The 20,492-nt window shown below is 45.8% G+C and overlaps 1 pseudogene; it reads right to left on the reverse strand.

The window, feature by feature from the left end:
* Window positions 1-1,588: 1,588 nt before the first annotated feature.
* The window catches only part of LOC129836524 (transmembrane protein 150A-like), a 50,797-nt pseudogene continuing 31,893 nt past the window's right edge, over window positions 1,589-20,492 (reverse strand).

Raw genomic sequence — 20,492 nt, forward strand, 5'->3', positions numbered from 1 at the left:
CAGTAGGTATATTATTTTGGGGACATCTTAAAGTTTATACATTTGTACAATTGTATATGCCTGAGATGGTGCTTTCTGAGGATAATAACATTGAGCTTCCCAAACAAACATGACAGAAGTATTTTATGTTGACAGAATTTCCCTCTTTCTTCCATTTTCTCAAACCATTTGAGACATTCACTTGAGTCTTATTTGAACAGCAGTAATAATCTCTCTCTCGCCGTATAGAGGTATTTTGTATAGACTCTTGTCTGTTTACATTATAAGTCTTACTCTGAGTCACTGGGCCCAGTATTTTTTTTAAAGGCCCAATGCAGTCAAAAACTTGATTTCTCAGTGTTTTATATATATAAAAAGGGCTGCATTGGACCTTTAAGGACCTAGTAGGGGAATAGTGTATAAAACAGTCTCCCAAAATGTTCCAGAGTGCCGAGTTAGTGAAACATTAAGGACTTGAAATACCTCACAGATGCTTTCCCTACACATTGTTAAAAACCATCCTGAGGGGTTTCATTTTATCTACATAAATGCGGGTGTTTCTGCCCTTCTTCACCCTCTGCTCCAGAGTCATTGTCGCCTTGTGATGTATTCAGCTGTACTGATCTAGCTATCATCTCTTCCTGCGTCCCAACCTTGTTGTCCTAAGGAAGTTTGCCCCCCCCCCCCCACCCCTCTTTACCTAGAAGATGCTGTTCTCGCCCCACCCTCAAACTCACAGTCCTAACAGTTGGCGTAGAAACCTGAAAATGTAAATAATTGTTCACAATAAAAAATATTTAAAAACATAGAAAGCTGTGTATAGAGCATGTGTTTGGGTTGTTATGCATGGTGTTATTGGTTTTATTACATCCACATTCCTCAGAAACTTGGTATGCAATGTGTCTACATATCACTGTTCCAAGTTAATATATTATATTGTAGAAAGAGGAAGGGAAGTGCTACTAAGGTACACAATGGTACATTTGGTAGACAGAAGGTGCTCTTTGGTAAAAGGGGTAAATTGGTCATCAAAAAGAAAGGAGGACCGAGGCACTCTTCATATAATTAATTAAAATGCCTTTATTGGTCTTTTGAACATGCTATACCAATAAAGGCATTTTACTTAATTATATGAAGAGTGCATTGGTCCTCCTTTCTTTTTAATATATTATATATGGAACTTTGATAACTTATTTGTATAATTTCCAAGACATGTATTTTATTCCATTGACATTATTAGGTAGGCGAGCTGACAAGGTAAAAATCTGTTGTTCTGCCCGAGCAAGGCAGTTAACCCCACTGTTCCCCGGGCGCCGAAGATGTGGATGTTGATTATGGCAGCCCCCCGCACCTCTCTGTTTCAGAGCGGTTAGGTTAAATGCCAAAGACACATTTCAGTTGAAGGCATTCAGTTGTATAACTGACTAGATTTACTCCTTTCCCTAGCAATTAATTGTTCATAGAAAGGTGATGAGAGGGTGAGTAAAATAAACTAAAGATGTTAAGATATTACTTTGTTGATCCCCAGAGGAGGAAATGTGCAAGAGATGGGGGGGGGGGGGGGGGGGGGGGGGGGGACAAGAACACTGAATGATGAAATACAGGTTAATTCATTTTACAGTTTTATTGTAGAACAATTTAAGGCAATTAAACATCTTCCTTCTCTCATTATAACAAACACTTAACCTGGAACATCTCTTTCTTTGGTTTCGTCAAAATAAAAAAGGCACATACATGTTCTCTAGGCACTATTTTAATTTGGATATCTGTAGGTAGGTAAGACCTTAATGAACATACCAATGAGGACAACAGCTAGATAGAGGAATGTTCTCTACTCTGTGTGAGTACACGTGTACCAACTTAGAGCCTTAGAGAGACCTTTGGATGTAAAAATAAAACGCAACCAAACTTTAGCGATTATCCATCAACCGTATTGATGATGTCTGAATGAAGCACTTATAAACACCACTGCTATTTCTACAGTATAGTGTTGACCTTCTTTGATAAAGCATAGAACCAGCTCCATATGTAAATATATGGTTCAATATAGAACATAGAACCAATTGAACCATGGCATGACCAATCAGGTCAGATACGGGCAGAGCCAATGGCACTACAATATTGAAAAGTAAAATCAACCCACTGGTCAAAACAAGTTCCCTAAAACACAATATACTTTAAAAAGTGAAGTTTTGTTTAGAATCACTGATTGTAGCCAGCTGGTGATGTAACAGATTCCTGAGAGGCAAAAGTTTGAAGGTAGATCAGTAAACAGAGAAACAGAACATTGACAAGGGTCGTATTCATTAAGACATGTAACGGAAAATGTTTTATAATGTTCCAAAATTGACCGTGAAAATATGAATTTTTCATTGGACAGGTAGTCCAGTTAGTCCCTCCCTGTTTCAGACAGTTTATTTCCGTTTGGTGACTAATGACCATGATGCTCAGCGTAGACATTAACCCTGGCCCAATCCTAACCATTAAAGAGGAAATATGCTAAACTGACCCTGGATAAGTATCTAGGTGAAAACATCATCCTACTTCTTGAAGCTCTCTCATATGATTTGATAACCTTTGGCAGAGTAAGTCAATACTTGGTAAGTGAGATTTATTAAGACAGTTTCAAGAAAATAGCATTTAAAGGCCACTTGAAAACCGAGATTCAATTAATCAGAATTCAATTCATTTTCTGGCACTAATATCCCCCATACAGATAGATGATGAACGTCATGTTGGGGATTGGTTGGCACAGCATTCAGTCAGAATACACAGGCCTTATACTCATCCAACAGTTGATAAGGCCACTTTGAACCAGTTGATAGCAATAGAAGAGCATGGTGGTCCCGTGTGGCTCAGTTGGTAGAACATGGTACTTGCGTATTAACACATACTTGTACATGTATGAAATAGGACAAATATAAGCACCACCAATTTATTATTCATTATCATAGCTAATGTGGCAGCTTTGAAACAGTGGAGACAGATTTGCATAATAAGATCTCTTAGCACAAGCTCTGAAATGCAGGAGGATAGTTTGGCACAGTGTAGTTCCAGGCAGGAGAATGGACACGGATGGTTTGTCTCTCTACATTCTATGGAAGAACAGCAGCAAGTAGAAGCTCCATCCCGTTCCCTTTTGTCCCTATGCCAGGATAAGCTAAAGGAACAGAAAGCCAAAGCCAAGAAGATAACCCGGGTGTAGGACTGTTCTGTAGTTTCAGCGTTCAACAATACATTGTACCCTTGCAAAACAACTGACAAGTTGACTGAGACGGTAACACGCAGTCTGGGACGGTAACAAGCTGTCTGAAGCAGAAAAAGATTGACACCCAGGCTGACAAATAGAAAAAAGGGAGCTCTGAAATAGAGAAGGCGTGTCCACTCATTGTTTCTTTGACTATAAATAGATTCTCTATTTTTCAGACTTTCTGTGATTTAATTCGATCAGCCCAGGCACAGCTCTGGCTTGTATTAGCTGGTTTACAGTTGGATTCTTCCAGTCCTCTTCTCCCCTCCCAACATCCATAAGTTTAGGTTGAACTTTACAGTCAACATTTATAAAATACTATTGGAGGTTTGGCTTTCCATATACTCAAGTTTATCTAATAACCATGAGGGGAAAAAATGATATTTGTAGTCTGCATTACAATGTCCAGCTTTATAAGGCATGTTTACATAGCTTCAGTAGAAAAATAAGGTCATTCTGGCAGCCAGATATTCCCAGGTTTAAACCCGGGTTTCAATGACCAAGACACTGTTAATCAGAGAAGCATCCATGTCATGAACACATTCGTTTTAGCTAGTCTTCCCCAAATGTGAGGAGAGTCAACTTAACCATTTTAAATATCCCAAATATTCCATTTGGCATATTGGGAGCTATGTGAGACCCGGGTGTCATGGTATTGTTATTGTGCGTTTTAAAGAACAAATGACGGCAGCTTTTTGCCTTGTTTGGACTCTAGCACTGGGGGTCTGCTGTCTGCTCACTAAACGGTCTCTGAAAATAAAGAGATTTCATGTGCAAATCTAACATTACACAGGCCTAGCTCTCCCACACAGGCAGTCTCTCTCTTTTCTCTAATGCATTCCTCTAGTTTTCCATCAGCCTCTCTTTCTCATGATATAGCCTCTCGCTCTCTCTCTCTCTGGCCGTCTGGTAGCCTGCCCCCCTCTCTTAACCTGCGTCCAGACGACAGTGACGTCAGACAGCAGTAGGGAAAACTTCCTGTAAAGCACCACTCCTCCTTTGGCTGGAAAAAGGGGGAATGAAAGAAATGGAAGAGAGGATTTGGTTCCTTTAGTGACGTGCAAACACAAGCATTGTCTTTTGAGGCTGGGACAGGGGAACAGTACCAACTCCCATCTGCCCCATATTGTCTACTCCACTCCCCCTGGCTTACGTGGCATTGGCATAGTCCACTTCACACCCTGCAATGGTGGTGTTTTGGCAATGGATACTCAGAAGTCCCTCCACCTCCCCCAGATTGATAATGGTACAGGCAAGCTCTCTGGCTTCTCTCCCAGGGACTACAGCATTGACATGGACTCAGGGGGGTGTGGAATGGGACCTCCTAGGGACTCCACTTTGTGGCCTCTCCTGTTGGGCCCCAGGGCTCCCCCTCTGGCTAGCACCATCACAGTATCTCCTGTGACGCCGGTGAACTCGAAGGCGAAGGTTCCATAGAAGAGCATGATGATGATGCAGAATACCCACTCAAAGATGGCCGACGCGTGCTGCAGGACGAAGCTCTCCTGGATAAAGAACACGCCAGCTAGAGGCAAGAAGGTCAAGGAGCAGCTCTAACAGAGTTACAAACAGTGACAGAGACTAACCCACCTAGAGGCAGGGAGGTCAAGGAGCACAACTAACAGACGGACAGACTGACTGACATGAGAAGAGGATGTCCAAGTCCCAAAACAAACCCTAGCCCGGGCCCTATGCACTAGTGGATAGCTGTAGGGAGTGGATGTATCCTATATTGGACTACACCAGCAACATTCCTATCCACCTTCAACTCCCTATTTCATACCCTGTCTCCCCCCCCACTCTCCAGCTCCTCTACCCCCCCCCCCCACACACTCGCCAGTCCCCCCCCCCACTCTCCAGCCCCCCCCCACACTCTCCAGTCCCCCCCCCCACACTCTCCAGCTCCTCGACCCCCACTCTCCAGTCCCCCCCCCCCACACTCTCCAGTCCCCCCCCACACTCTCCAGCTCCTCGACCCCCCCCCCACTCTCCAGTCCCCCCCCCCCCACACTCTCCAGCCCCCCCCCCCCCCACACGCTCCAGCTCCCCCCCACACGCTCCAGCTCCCCCCCACACGCTCCAGCTCCCCCCCACACGCTCCAGCTCCCCCCCACACGCTCCAGCTCCCCCCCACACGCTCCAGCTCCCCCCCACACGCTCCAGCTCCCCCCCACACGCTCCAGCTCCCCCCCACACGCTCCAGCTCCTCGACACCCCCCCACACTCTCCAGCTCCTCGACACCCCCCCACACTCTCCAGCTCCTCGACACCCCCCTCCCCACTCTCCAGCCCCTCCCCACTCTCCAGCCCCTCCCCACTCTCCAGCCCCTCCCCACTCTCCAGCTCCTCCCCACTCTCCCCACTCTCCAGCTCCTCCACCCCCTCCCCACTCTCCAGCTCCTCCACCCCCCTCCCCACCCCCCTCCCCACTCTCCACCCCACTCTCCACCCCACTCTCCACCCCACTCCCCACTCTCCACCCCCCTCTCCACCCCACTCCCCACTCTCCAGCTCCTCCACCCCCCTCCCCGCTCTCCAGCTCCGCCACCCCCCTCCCCACTCTCCAGCTCCTCCACCCCCCTCCCCACTCTCCAGCTCCTCCACCCCCCTCCCCACTCTCCAGCTCCTCCACCCCCCTCCCCACTCTCCAGCTCCTCCACCCCCCTCCCCACTCTCCAGCTCCTCCACCCCCCTCCCCAGCTCCTCCACCCCCCTCCCCACTCTCCAGCTCCTCCACCCCCCTCCCCAGCTCCTCCACCCCCCTCCCCACTCTCCAGCTCCTCCACCCCCCCATCCTTCGCTTCTCTCCCACATTCCAACACCCCCCCTCCATCTTCCCTCTGGTTGTGATAAGTAGTATGAGCCTTGACTTAACACCTCATCTCCTGTTTCTGTAGCGTGAGACAGCTTGATGTACCTGTAAGCCCCCCCCCCCCCCCCCCCTCGGACAGGACGTTAGTCTATCGCAGGGCCTTGGTTGTGAAGATAACACAGATCTTATTGAGTCTTTTGCAGTAAAGGATACTAAGCACCAGGGTGATGAAGGCCAGTAGTGTCATGCCCAGTCGTAGGTGAGCCAGGCTGTATTCTCCCTGAGTCTTGGCCAGCCTGTAGGTTAGAGCCGACTGAAGACACACAAACAGCATACTGGTGGGGAACGCTACCCCTGCACCCACATAGTGGAGGATCTTAGCATTGTCCACCTGGGAGGGATTGAGCGAGAGGGAAGGTAGAATGAGAGAGATGCATTTATTAGCATAGGCTTGATTTTCATTGTCTCAATGGGCATTGAACAAGGCACATACTGAATACACTGAAGACGTCACATTGAAACACATGATGGCATATGATTCTAGACAAAAGCCCCCTGTGTTCCAGCCTCTAGTGCTGCTGTGGCTCAATTTGGCCAGAAGGGGGCAGCAGTAGTCAGTCATTGAAACTACTGAGTCAGGTAACTCAGTGACCCTGCTGTGTTGTCAATGGAGCCACCTGTTACTTTTATTCATTCTTTAGACAGAACAAGATACTGTAGAGACAGGGATAGAGGGAGTGGGAGTCAGAGAGAGGGGGAGAGAGCGGGAGCGAGCGAGCGAGAGCGGGAGCGAGCGAGCGAGAGAGAGGGGGAGCGAGCGAGAGAGAGGGGGAGCGAGCGAGAGAGAGGGGGAGCGAGCGAGAGAGAGGGGGAGCGAGCAAGAGAGAGGGGGAGCGAGCAAGAGAGGCCTCAGTGGCACAAGACAGACTGATGGAACCTGATAACAGAACACACACTCAAAGCAGCTTTAAACAATGCAGGGTACTGACCAGACCAAGGGGACCGACAGAATAAATGTCTGTGTGTGCCAAGTCACCTTCAGCAATTGGTAGTTCTCCCAGAACTACTACAATCCATATGAAAATGACAAGTTAGACTAGCTATTATTAACTAAGACAAGGGTCTAATTTATCAGACCAAAGGCTTCGGCTACAGAAACAGCTTTCCATTGCCCTCACTAACTCAGTATGAAATGACAGTAGGTTTTCTAGGCTCTTCCTTAAAGACCAAATTAATTACATTTCTCTCTATGGCTCTTCCTATAAAATCAAAGACCAAACAGCCAGAGATGACAGATACAGTATATAATTACTGTTGACATACAGATAAAGACAGCTTGCAGTGCAGTAACACCTCTCCCTCCTCTCATCCCTCTCCTCGGTAGCAGTGTCCATTAGGTAAATCCTATTGCTTCTGGTCCAACACTTTCCTATTTAGCTGTCACACACTAGAGCGCACACAGACACAAGTAGAGTTGAGGAAAGGAAAGTACAGCCTTTCTGCAAGTCTTTCCAATGTAAACCCCTTCAGCTAGCCATATTTTCTAATGCTGCCCGCCCAGCCAAAGCCCGCAGTTGACTTTGGCAGGCAGTAAATGCTAGGACGTCAATCTACCTGTTGGAGGCAGGGTGAAGAGGCTGTGTAACACACTGACATTAAAGTCATTTAGCAGACGCTCTTATCCAGAGTGACTTACAGGAGCAATTAGGGTTAAGTGCCAGGATGATGCAGAACGTATAAAAAAAGAGGGGGTTTTAATAGTGAGAGAGCAAATAATAGGCTTAGAAAGAAGGTAGGATCATTCAGAACAGGGAGAACTGGAATGGTGAAATAGGTGTAAAGAGAGATGTCTGTGGCCCAGAGAAGCTTCAGTTGTCTCTGGGAGAGAGAAGCAGACTGACTACCAGTCATGCCTTTCCCACCTCCCTCCGCCCGCCTGCCTCATCCCCTCCTTTCCTGCTTTCCTGTGGTCTCTCTCCCGGCCAGCGCCCACAGAGAGAACACCCAAAGAAGTGTACTATTCACATCCACCCCTGATGTGTGTGTGTGTGTCTCTGGGGCCATCTATTTCAGGTCCTCTCCTGTCTAAAAGGATCCGAGTCAAAGAGTCCTGCCCTGCATAACACAACATGATGTCCTAAAAGTGTTATTATAGCCTAGTACTTTTAGAGTTTGTGTTGCTTCTGATGCTCTCTGTGAGGCTTTCATCTTAGTACTGTTTGTGCTTCTGTTCCATCTGCAAACACTGCCTATTGTATTTTCACTGCTTCAAATCGGTCTACTAATGTGAGTGTTAAATATGCTATGTCTATGTATTTATGTAGCTATACATGTATAATATGTATAATATATATATATATATATATATATATATATATATATATATATATATATATATATATTTGCATTGCTTTGTGCAGCAAATTTTTTGAATTAATTAAGTTTAATAGAATTAAATGTCATCCAACACTACTGCGGTGGGGACTGGCTCTGATTGGTGATTGAGTACAGAAAGTTCTAGAGACTGGCTCTGATTGGGTACAGATGGGGTCTGTGACACGTGTGCACACAGTCTGCTCCTGGCTGTAACAAACACACATGCGTGCCGTGATGACTCACTTAAACCCACCCCCCCGTAAAATTTCCCCCCAGTTTTTCACAACGCTCTGCTGGCAGACAGACCCCAGAAGATAGGAGGGTTAGAGGGAGAAAGGGAGGGAAGTGAGTCACTGATGCTACTCCCTGCTCTTACCACAGATCGAACAATGAGACAGATATTTCACTGGATGTATAAATATGAAGCATGCGCTTGGCGTTGTCACTCACTACCAAATATGGAGGTGAGAGGAAGCCCACTGGCAGGCAGTGGGAGAAGATGGAACTAGATGGATTTTGGCCGACATTCTGCAAATCTTCTCATCGATGAAACATTTGATCTCAATAGCGTTTTCTGTTCCCAAAACTATAATCTGTTATGAACAGAGTAGACAAATGTTATATATATTTTTAAATTGCGTTGTTTAGAAGGAGTGCAAAGTCAAATTGATTTATTGCACACGGCCATGTCACAGAATAGGCGTTCCCTAACGGAAATATACAGATGTACGTTAGAACAGGCCAATAGGATCTTGCTAGCTCATGCTTGGCTCTGCCCACCTCCTTGCTTGGCTCTGCCCACCTCCTTGCTTGGCTCTGCCCACCTCCTTGCTTGGCTCTGCCCACCTCCTTGCTTGGCTCTGCCCACCTCCTTGCTTGGCTCTGCCCACCTCCTTGCTTGGCTCTGCCCACCTCCTTGCTTGGCTCTGCCCACCTCCTTGCTTGGCTCTGCCCACCTCCTTGCTTGGCTCTGCCCACCTCCTTGCTTGGCTCTGCCCACCTCCTTGCTTGGCTCTGCCCACCTCCTTGCTTGGCTCTGCCCACCTCCTTGCTTGGCTCTGCCCACCTCCTTGCTTGGCTCTGCCCACCTCCTTGCTTGGCTCTGCCCACCTCCTTGCTTGGCTCTGCCCACCTCCTTGCTTGGCTCTGCCCACCTCCTTGCTTGGCTCTGCCCACCTCCTTGCTTGGCTCTGCCCACCTCCTTGCTTGGCTCTGCCCACCTCCTTGCTTGGCTCTGCCCACCTCCTTGCTTGGCTCTGCCCACCTCCTTGCTTGGCTCTGCCCACCTCCTTGCTTGGCTCTGCCCACCTCCTTGCTTGGCTCTGCCCACCTCCTTGCTTGGCTCTGCCCACCTCCTTGCTTGGCTCTGCCCACCTCCTTGCTTGGCTCTGCCCACCTCCTTGCTTGGCTCTGCCCACCTCCTTGCTTGGCTCTGCCCACCTCCTTGCTTGGCTCTGCCCACCTCCTTGCTTGGCTCTGCCCACCTCCTTGCTTGGCTCTGCCCACCTCCTTGCTTGGCTCTGCCCACCTCCTTGCTTGGCTCTGCCCACCTCCTTGCTTGGCTCTGCCCACCTCCTTGCTTGGCTCTGCCCACCTCCTTGCTTGGCTCTGCCCACCTCCTTGCTTGGCTCTGCCCACCTCCTTGCTTGGCTCTGCCCACCTCCTTGCTTGGCTCTGCCCACCTCCTTGCTTGGCTCTGCCCACTATGACATCTGTTCCCATAGGAAACGACAGGCTGTGGTGTTTCTTGCTTTAGTGATCAAAATCTTTGCTCTTACTTTTGCTTTGACACACACACACAGAGGCTAAAGGTGTCCGCATGCTTCCCATCTGAAGCAGTTATATTATCGTTTCAGACTAGGTGAAAAATCTTTCCTTGAGCATGGGTTATCCTGCCATGGGGCTCTAAGTTGTCAGGCTTAAAATCCTCAGTGCTTTCCTGAGATAGTCACTAAACATGGAGTTTCACATTCATCTTCACACAACCATGTCTAACAACCTCCCCTGTCAGGAAGCTCTCACATTAACACCCCGAGTCATATCATGACATGGCATGACGACTAATTGTTAGTTAGGGATTTGAAGGTTTTTCTTTGAAAAGATGAATGCTTCAGTTTGTTTGACATTTGGGATGCTTCTCATTAATTCTCCTTCCTCCCGGGCCCCGAGTGGCACAGAGGTCTAAGGCACTGCATCTCAGTGGAAGAGGCGTCACTACAGTTCCTGGTTCGAATCCAGGCTGTATCACATCCGGCCGTGATTGGGAGTCCCATAGGGCGGCACACAATTGGCCCAGCATCGTCTGGGTTTGGCCGGGGTAGGCCGTCATTGTAAATAAGAATTTGTTCTTAACAGACTTGCCTAGTTAAATAAAGGTTAAATAAAAACTGTATTCCTCCTGTCGTTGCTTTGTAAGTGGTTTTATTTAATTATTTTATTGTGTGAAACACTGTTACTTGTACTGAAAAGCACTATACAAATAAGGTTATTATTAATTATCAAAAAAAAAATCAGCACCATCTGTAATATCCCTCTTAGTGTATTTAGTGGGTGTTCATTTCAAGGAAGTACAGAAAGCTCAGAGACGTACAGTAAATACCCATGGAAGTAACAACGTCCTCTATTTTTAATGAGTCACCAGAGTTGGTAGAGGGAAGACCTCTGCAAAAAACATTAAATGAATTACAGATTTCTTGAGTTACCTTAGATTAATTCGGACTATTTTGAGGACGTATATACTGGCTACGGTGTCTCAAGTGGGACAAACAGTACTATTGCCGCTTTTTTCTCGTTTTTCAAGCGAAGGTCTTTTAAGGGAGTATGCGAGTAACAGACGTTCACGTCGCCTAGTAGAGTTCTGCAAGGAGCAAACCGAATCTAGTATGCAGACGCCTTAAGGAGAATCAAGGGAGTAGTGAAGGTGTCAGCTTTACACGTCTCCTCTCCAGTTTTGTTATGAAAAGTCCATGTCTGGCATTCAGGGTAGAAACATCCTGTACACACACACACACACACACCACTTCCTTCCACAAACACACCGCCCAGAGCCCTGAACGCCCAGAGAGTAAGCAGTAGATTTTAAACTTTATTATATTGTTTTTACTCCTGGTGGAGGATTCCTGAAGTCAGGAGGGAAAAAGCGAGTAGGTATATCCTCGGTCTACGAATCACCGTTCTCTGAAATACCTGTGAATTTTATGAATGTTTGCTGAATTTTACAAGCCTAGTAGAGAGTAGGGATAGACAGAGAGATATTAGGATAAACGGAGAGAGGGAAAGAGGGAGGAAGTCATTCAGACATAACTGATTGCAGGCAAAGGCCTACTGTACTGAATGTTAAGGAACCCACCCCCCTTCCTCCACTAGTCTCTACGGCAACCCTCCTATAGTACCCCAAATTGATGCCAAGTCGCTCGCACGGTGCCAAAGTTCCAAATATTTAAACTTGCAGAAACTATGTCCTGAACAACTAAACAACCACAGGGCAGGAATTAAGGTGGGACACCTCACTAACTACCCTAATAGTGTGTGTGTGGGTCTGTGTGTTCCCATATGTGAGTGGTCCATAACTACAACATGAAGCAGGTCTAGAATGCAGAGGCACCAGCAGAGGAAGGAGAGGAGAGGTGGAGAGAATAGAAAAGGGTTGGGGCAGCAGAGGAGAGGAGAGGTAGGGACAGATGAAGAGTGTGAAACAGTTGTTGTGTTGCTGAACGCACGTACCTGGAAGTTGCCAATCATGATGAGTCCTGCAGCACAGATCCAGCCGGTGGTTAGGCCCGCTGTGTTCAACACACAGTTCTGATACTTCTCTATCACATGGGCATAACGTAGGAATACTATCACCATCACTGTAGAGAGAGAGCGAGAGTTTTTTTCAATGGTTTCCAGGAAATTCACGAGGTGACAATACTAGGGAAGGGAGGAGGAAGAATAGGGAAGAAAGGGTGAAGGAGAGACCAGAGGAGTTACACTAGTGAAATAGAGAGAGAAAAGGAAAGGGGTACAGACCGAGGGGTCATTGCTAATGGGTTTGGACTGGTTGTACTGTCCCTAATGCCGACATGCTACACTGGTCTCTGTGTGGGCTTCATTGTACCTGCCTAATTGAAGATAGCTGTGAGGGAAGGAAGAGTGGAGTGAGAGTGGGAGGAAGGGGAGAGAGTGAGAGGGAGAGACGACAAGAGAGTGGGAAGGAGGAAAGGGAGAGTGGGATGGAGAGAAGGAGGTGGGTAGAGAACTAGGAGCCCCTTGTGTCGTGACCTCAAGCTGAGATGCCCGGGTCATGTTCATGAGGGCACGCAACAGAATAAAAAATATATATATATTTTGCAACAGAAAACAATGTTTTTTTCTAATTGCACAAGCCCACATAATGCCTCACTGTTTCAGTCTTTTTTATCTGTTAAATCCCTAATGAACAGGGGCCCGTTCCAAGGTGGGAGGGACTAGTACTGTTGAAGTAGGGCCTCCACCACAGGCTCCTTAAGGTAGGTTAGGGTTTCCTCAATGGTGGGTCGAAATACCATTGTTGCTAAGCCCAGACAGGTGTTGGTATGGGTGTTGCTGTGCCAACCCTGCCTGGCGTCACTACAGGACACACACACACAGTCTGGACAAAGACCGAGGGAAGACAAAAGCACCACAGACTGGACAAATACCGAGAGAAGACAAAAGCACCACAGTTCTGACAATAATTTAAACATACAATATGGGACAGAAGGAATTCTGGCAGTAAACATACACCTAGGGGCAGAGTGATGTTATGAAAGAACAGACCAACAAAAGCAGCTAGCTAGAGTTCCCCTGCCGCAGGGCATTAAGCTGAAGACACACAGACATTGGTAAGAAGAAAATAAAATGGGGTTTCATTGTGTGTGTGTGTGTGTGTGTGTGTGTGTGTGTGTGTGTGTGATGCCTACGCGCATGTGTGTTCAGTGCACCCAAGTCATTTCAGAGAAGTGAGGTAAGTTACAAGCATGGAAAAACAAACAGCCTTGTCTCCAGGCTAGTAGGAAAGGGAAATGGTGCCTTATTTCTCTCTCTGTTCTGGTTCCTATTCAACAGAAAACACTGAGGAGAAAGAAAGTTAATTGGCATTTACTGCATTCAATTACAGTGTCTTTCTGGTCTGTGCACTGGCTGGTTGCCTAGCTAGCAGTCTTCGTCAATAAGGTCCAGCTGTGTATTTATTTAAAAACAACAGTTTTCATATTGAAGCCTTCAGTGCATGACCCTACCGTAGGCTTTTAATGCTTAAACATGTTGAAGTTTGATAATCAAATATACATTTCCCCCTGAAAACATCTGGCAGTACATTCAGTGTCGTTGACGATAGCAACAGTATCCTTCTCCGAGTCTACCTTTTGAATCTATTATGGGATGACCGGTAGACTCAGAATGTGTACTAACTAAAGCAATTGATGAGTAAGCCCCTGCAGTGACTGCCATGTTACCATGGAAGGACATACTGTAGCACCTCTGAACAAGGTTCACTAGCTAGAAGAAAACTGGACTGAAACAGGGAGGGACTACCTGTAGGAAAATAAAAGCTTGTTTTCATTTTGCATTGCAAAACTTTGTTATGTTTGAAATGAGTGCTCTAATGAATGACATTTACATTTAAGTCTTTTAGCAGACGCTCTTATCCAGAGCGACTTACAAATTGGTGCATTCACCTTATGAATGACCCTGGCATTGCATTGAAGAACATGGCTATGGACATTTACAAAAGCTAATCCCAAATTAAAGTAAACGTGCCCTAACCACAGATCATCATGTGCCTGTTTCTGTTCCTCTCCCTAACCCGCTGTCCCCACTACTCGACGAGTTGCTCTGGTTCTCTCTGAACTCAGGAAGGAGAGGGGGAACCTGAGCCATGGGTTTGAGCCAGACCCACTCTGTATTCGAGAGTATGCTGCGCCTCAACCGATGGCGGGCACAACAAACACCTCAGATGATGAAAGATTGCATAATTCCATTAAATTATCAAATAGTTTGAAAACCCTTTTGTAAGCTTTTAAATTAAACACCACAGTTTATATTTTCCAGTGATGAAGACATGGATGTCTCATTGTGTGGTGGGGTATGCAAAAATGGGTCAACTTTGGGCACTTCTATCTTCTGAATGTTTTGCCATTCAGATCCAAAAAGTCACTTTCTGACCACTTCTTCCATGGGCAAATACGTATGGAAAGTTTTGTTCAAATCAAAAGGGTTGCAGTCAAAAAGTACAAATGAAATCAAATGGAATGACACATTCTCTAAACTCAGCTGCTACACACCCTGAAGAATCAGTTCCCTGAAGTTTTGATCTAAACTAAAGCAATGTTTCTCCTATTCATTACGACCCTCTATAGCTCCCTCTCCCCGTTTTCTACCCAATATGGAGTGATTGGCTATCTGTTTTCTCACGTCAGAACTAAGTTAAGCAATCTCGGTTCTCTGTGGGGTCAAGTCAGAGCTAAGTTAAGTGAGGGAAAGTGCTTATCGAGGCTCCGGGAGGGACAAATGTCCTGGGCAACGTCCCAAATGACACCCTATTTCCTACATAGGGCCCTGGTCAAAAGTAGTCCACTAAAATATGTAATGTTCAAGGGATAGTTCACCCAAATTACAAAATGACATATTGGCTTGCTTACCCTGTAAGCAGACCATGGACAGGGTATGACAGCAACTCATGCTTTGGTTTAGTTTCCCTGGCACTGATTCCACATGACCAATAATAGCATTTGTTCAAATCATCCAAAAGTATCTCAAATTGATTGCGAAGCTCCACAGAGTCACTAATCGTTGAACATTTGTGAAAAATGCCAATATGGGTCCCATGACTTGAATTGGATTTGTGCAACAAATGCTAAAACATTAGCATGTGGAAACAGTGCCACAGAAACAAAACCCTTTTGGGTGAACTACCACTTTAATCTTAGTAAGTCACATTTACGTTATTTGTGATGGTGAAATACCAAACTGTCGGGGAGACAAAACAAACTCAGGCAAGACAATGTAATCAAACCCAGGCCAGACGTCATAACGTGCTCTGAGAGTTCAAGTGGCCGCTGGGCCAGCCACCCTTCCAGTCAGTCAGTATCAGACAGCTGGGCCAGCCACCCTTCCAGTCAGTATCAGACAGCTGGGCCAGCCACCCTTCCAGTCAGTATCAGACAGCTGGGCCAGCCACCCTTCCAGTCAGTATCAGACAGCTGGGCCAGCCACCCTTCCAGTCAGTATCAGACAGCTGGGCCAGCCACCCTTCCAGTCAGTATCAGACAGCTGGGCCAGCCACCCTTCCAGTCAGTATCAGACAGCTGGGCCAGCCACCCTTCCAGTCAGTATCAGACAGCTGGGCCAGCCACCCTTCCAGTCAGTATCAGACAGCTGGGCCAGCCACCCTTCCAGTCAGTATCAGACAGCTGAGCCAGCCACCCTTCCAGTCAGTCAGTCAGTATCAGACAGCTGGGCCAGCCACCCTTCCAGTCAGTCAGTCAGTATCAGACAGCTGGGCCAGCCACCCTTCCAGTCAGTATCAGACAGCTGGGCCAGCCACCCTTCCAGTCAGTATCAGACAGCTGGGCCAGCCAACCTTGCTCATCTGCGTGAACGTGCCTTAGGCATGCTGCAAGGAGGCCTGCAGGTGTGGCCAGGGCAATAAATTGCAATGGCCGTACTGTGACGCCTAAGACAGCGCTACAGGGAGACAGAACGGACAGCTGGTCATCCTCACAGTGGCAGACCACGTGTTACAAAACCTGCACAGGATCGGTACATCCGAACCTCACACCTGCGGAACAGGTACAGGATGGCAACAACAACTGTCCGAGTTACACCAGGAACGCACAATCCCTCCATCAATGCTCAGACTGTCCACAATAGGCTGAGAGGCTGGACTGAGGGCTTGTAGGCCCACCAGACATCACCGGCAAAAAGTGCTCTTCACTGACGAGTCGCAGTTTTGTCTCACCAGGGATGATGGTCGGATTTGCGTGTATCGTCATAGGAATGAGCGTTACACCGAGGCCTGTACTCTAAAGCGGGATCGATTTGGAGGTGGAGGGTCCATCAAGGTCTGGGGTGGTGTGTCACAGCATCATCGGACTTAGCTTGTTGTCATTGCAGGCAATCTCAACGCTGTGCGTTACAGGGAAGACATCCTCCTCCCTCATGTGGTACCCTTCCTGCAGGGTCATCATGACATGACAAAGCCACACTACTCGTTCTGTGCGTGATTTCCTGCAAAACCGGAATGTCAGTGTTCTGCCATGGCCAGCAAAGAGCCCGGATCTCAATCCCATTGAGCACATCTGGGACCTGTTAGATCAGAGGGTGAGGGCTAGAGCCATTAAAAAAAAAAAAAAAAAAAAAACTTGATTCACCCCAGAAATGTCCAGGGACTTACAGGTGCCTTGGTGGAAGAGTGGGGTAACATCTCACAGCAAGAACTGGCAAATCTGGTGCAGTCCATAAGGAGGAGATGCACTGCAGTACTTAAAGCAGCTGGTGGCCACAACAGATACTGACTGTTACTTTTGATTTTGACCTCCCCCCTTTGTTCAGGGACACATTATTCCATTTCTGTTAGTCACATGTCTGTGGAACTTGTTCAGTTTATGTCTCAGTTGTAGAATCTTATGTTCATACAAATATTTACACGTTAAGTTTGCTGAAAATTAACGCAGTTGACAGTGAGAGAACGTTTCTTTTTTTGCCAAGTTTGCTGTAGTAGTGGATGGATCAGAGGACCAGATAGACCTATTGATCATACCACATTCTATGCATTATAATTACCTGGAGGAATGTCACCTGCAATTTGTAAACAAAGCTGCTCTACTTATATATATTTTAACTACATAAAACCTTCATTTTTTTTATCATTGTAGGATAATAGTGAAGACATAAAAAATATGAAATAACACATATGGAATAATGTAGTAACCAAATCAAAATATATTTTATATTTGAGATTCTTCAAAGTAGCCACCCTTTGCCTTGATGACAGCTTTGCACACTCTTGGCATTCTTTTAACCAGCTTCATGAGGTATGCTTTTCCAACAGTCTTGAAGGAGTTCCCACATATGCTGAGTACTTGTTGGCTGCTTTTTCTTCACTCTGCGGTCCAACTCATCCCAAACTATCTAATTTGGGTTGAGGTTGGGTAATTGTAGAGGCCAGGTCATCTGATGCAGAACTCCATCACTCTCCTTCTTGGTCAAATAGCCCCTACACTGCCTGGAGGTGTGTTTTGGGTCATTGTCCTGTTGAAAAACAAATGATAGTGGGACTAAGCGCAAAGCAGATGGGATGGCATATCGCTGCAGAATGCTGTGGTAGCCATGCTGGTTAGGTGTGCCTTGAATTCTAAATACCATCACACCTCCTCCTCCATACTTCATGGTGGGAACCACACATGCGGAGATCATCCGTTCACCTACTTTGCGTCTCACAGACTCAGTAGTTGGAACCAAAAAATCTCAAATTTGGACTCACACAGATTTCCACCGGTCTAATCTCCATTGATCATGTTTCTTTGCCCAAGCAAGTCTCTTCTTCTTATTGGCGTCTTTTAGTAGTGGTTTCTTTGCAGCAAATCGACCATGAAGGCCTGATTCACGCAGTCTCCTCTGAACAGTTGATGTTGAAATGTGTCTGTTACTTGAACTCTGAAGCATTTATTTGGGCTGCAATCTGAGTTGCAGTTAACTTTTTTTTTATTTAAGCTTTATTTAACCAGGAAAAGCCCATTGAGACCCAGTCTCTTTTTCAAGGGAGACCTGGCCAAGGCAGCAACAATCAATACATTCCAGAAATAAAACATACAACATAATCCAGCCTAAAACAAAGCATTTACACTCCTCAGTAACAGTTTCCCATCAATATTTGAAATTAATTCAGTGGCACTAACATATCTAGATGAAGCATGGATTGTAGACTACTCCATGCCTCTGGTGCACAAGATGAGAACGCAGTCAAAAACTGTGAATGTTCTGGGGGCTTTAAGTAGCAACCACCTAGCAGACCAGGTATGATAACTGCTGGTGGTGAAAGAGACCAGACTACAGAGGTAAAGAGGGAGTTTACCAAAAAAGGCTTTGTAGATAAACACATAAAAATTTAGCTTTCTGCGCATATAAAGTGAGGTCTAACCTACCATTTGGTACAAGGTGCAATGGTGGGTGAGTGACTTGGCATTTGTAATAAAAGCGCAAGGATGCATGATAAACAGAGTCCAGCCTCTAAGACAGAGGCTGCATGCATATACAACAAGTCACCGTAATCAATGACAGAGAGAAAAGTGGCCTGAACAAGCTTCTTTCTAGCCATAACTGGGAAGCAAGCCTTATTCCAAAAATAAAAACCCAATTTAAATTTAAGCTTTCTCACAAGAGTATCCATATGAACTTTAAAAGGACAACTGGTCATCCAACCATATACAAAGGTATTTGTAGGATGACACATTTTCAATGGATAAGCCACAAGATGTGACAATGCTAACCTTCTCTGGCTGAGAGCGAGCTCTGGTAAAGTTCATGAAATGTGTTTTTTGTAGATTCAAGACCAGTTTGAGAACATAAAGGGAGGCCTGCAGTAACTAAAAAGCCGTCTGGAGCTCTTCAACAGCCTGAACCAGAGAAGCACATGAATATGACTGTATCGTCTGCATATAGATGCAACTTTGCTGGTTGCATCCCATTTCCCAAATCACTCATACAAATTGAGAACACCATAGAAGCTAAAATGGAACCCTGAACACTTCTGAGGGTGGTAACTCTAATGAACTTGTCCTCTGCAGCAGAGGTAACTCTGGGTCTTCCTTTGCTGTGGCAGTCCTCATGAGAGCCAGTTTCATCATAGTGCTTGATGGTTTTTGCGACTGCACTTGAAGAAACTTTCAATGTTATTGAAATTTTCTGGATTGACTGACCTTCATATCTTAAAGTAGTGATGGACTGTCGTTTCTCTTTGCTTATCTGAGCTGTTCTTGCCATAATATGGACTTGGTCTTTTACCAAATAGGGCTATCTTCTGTATGCTAACCCTACCTTGTCACAATACAACTGATTGGCTCAAACGCATTTTTATATTTAGATGTTTTTTTAAAAAGTGGTTACTACATGATTCCATGTGTTATTTCATAGTTTAGGTCTTCACTATTATTCTACAATATAGAAAATAGTACAAAAAACAAAAACTCTGGTATGAGTAGGTGTGTCCAAACTTTTGACTGGTACTGTATTTTAAACCAGAAAAATAGTCTAATTTGATTTGGGACATACCGAGTCTGGCTTTAAAAGCTGCTACAGCCAGCCAGCAGACCTTAAATAGCAGTGGTCATCATCAAGCTTCTTCTCCCCTGAGAGTAAGGTAGGGACACGGAAACACACAACTATGAACACACAGTCGTACACAGACACAAAGCAGAGCTGGCTCTCTGATGCTTGGCATTATGTCCGGCCGCCCTGGCCCACAGTGGATAACACACGGGCACACAGACACATGCATACCCAGGGCTGTGTGTCAATGGAGTGGGCTCAGCCACAGCTGGGAATCATTGACTGGAGCTGTTAAACTCAAACTGCCGACACACACAGGGCACGACACGTGCACATGATGTATGAGTTCTAGGGCTGTTAAACAATTCCAACATTTTATCAAGTTTATCACAGGATTTGCTGTGACTAATCATGATCAACGCAAATTCAGAATTTGCTCAAATTGACCTGTAATTTGAGATTATACAAATAGCATTACAAGAATATTGACATCTTGATTTTGTCCAAAGTAACAGTCAGCAAAATCAGGTACATTGACAAAGCACACTTTTTTTTTTCTTCCCCTCAGTCAACTTGTGACATTGCATTGTTTTTAGGTGTATAAATTGTATATAGTAAATAGGTATTTGATGTTTTCAGTGTATTTTGAATGCTTTTTAGCAACAAAAAAAATGTATTACGAAAAGCTAACTTGAGTTAACTTGTCTAGGATAGGGGGCAGCATTTTCACTTTGGATGAATAGCGTGCCCAGAGTGAACTGCCTCCTACTCTGCTAATATATGCATATTATTATTACTATTGGATAT

This window comes from Salvelinus fontinalis, chromosome 37 (genome assembly GCF_029448725.1).
Source record: "Salvelinus fontinalis isolate EN_2023a chromosome 37, ASM2944872v1, whole genome shotgun sequence".
Taxonomy (NCBI): domain Eukaryota; kingdom Metazoa; phylum Chordata; class Actinopteri; order Salmoniformes; family Salmonidae; genus Salvelinus; species Salvelinus fontinalis.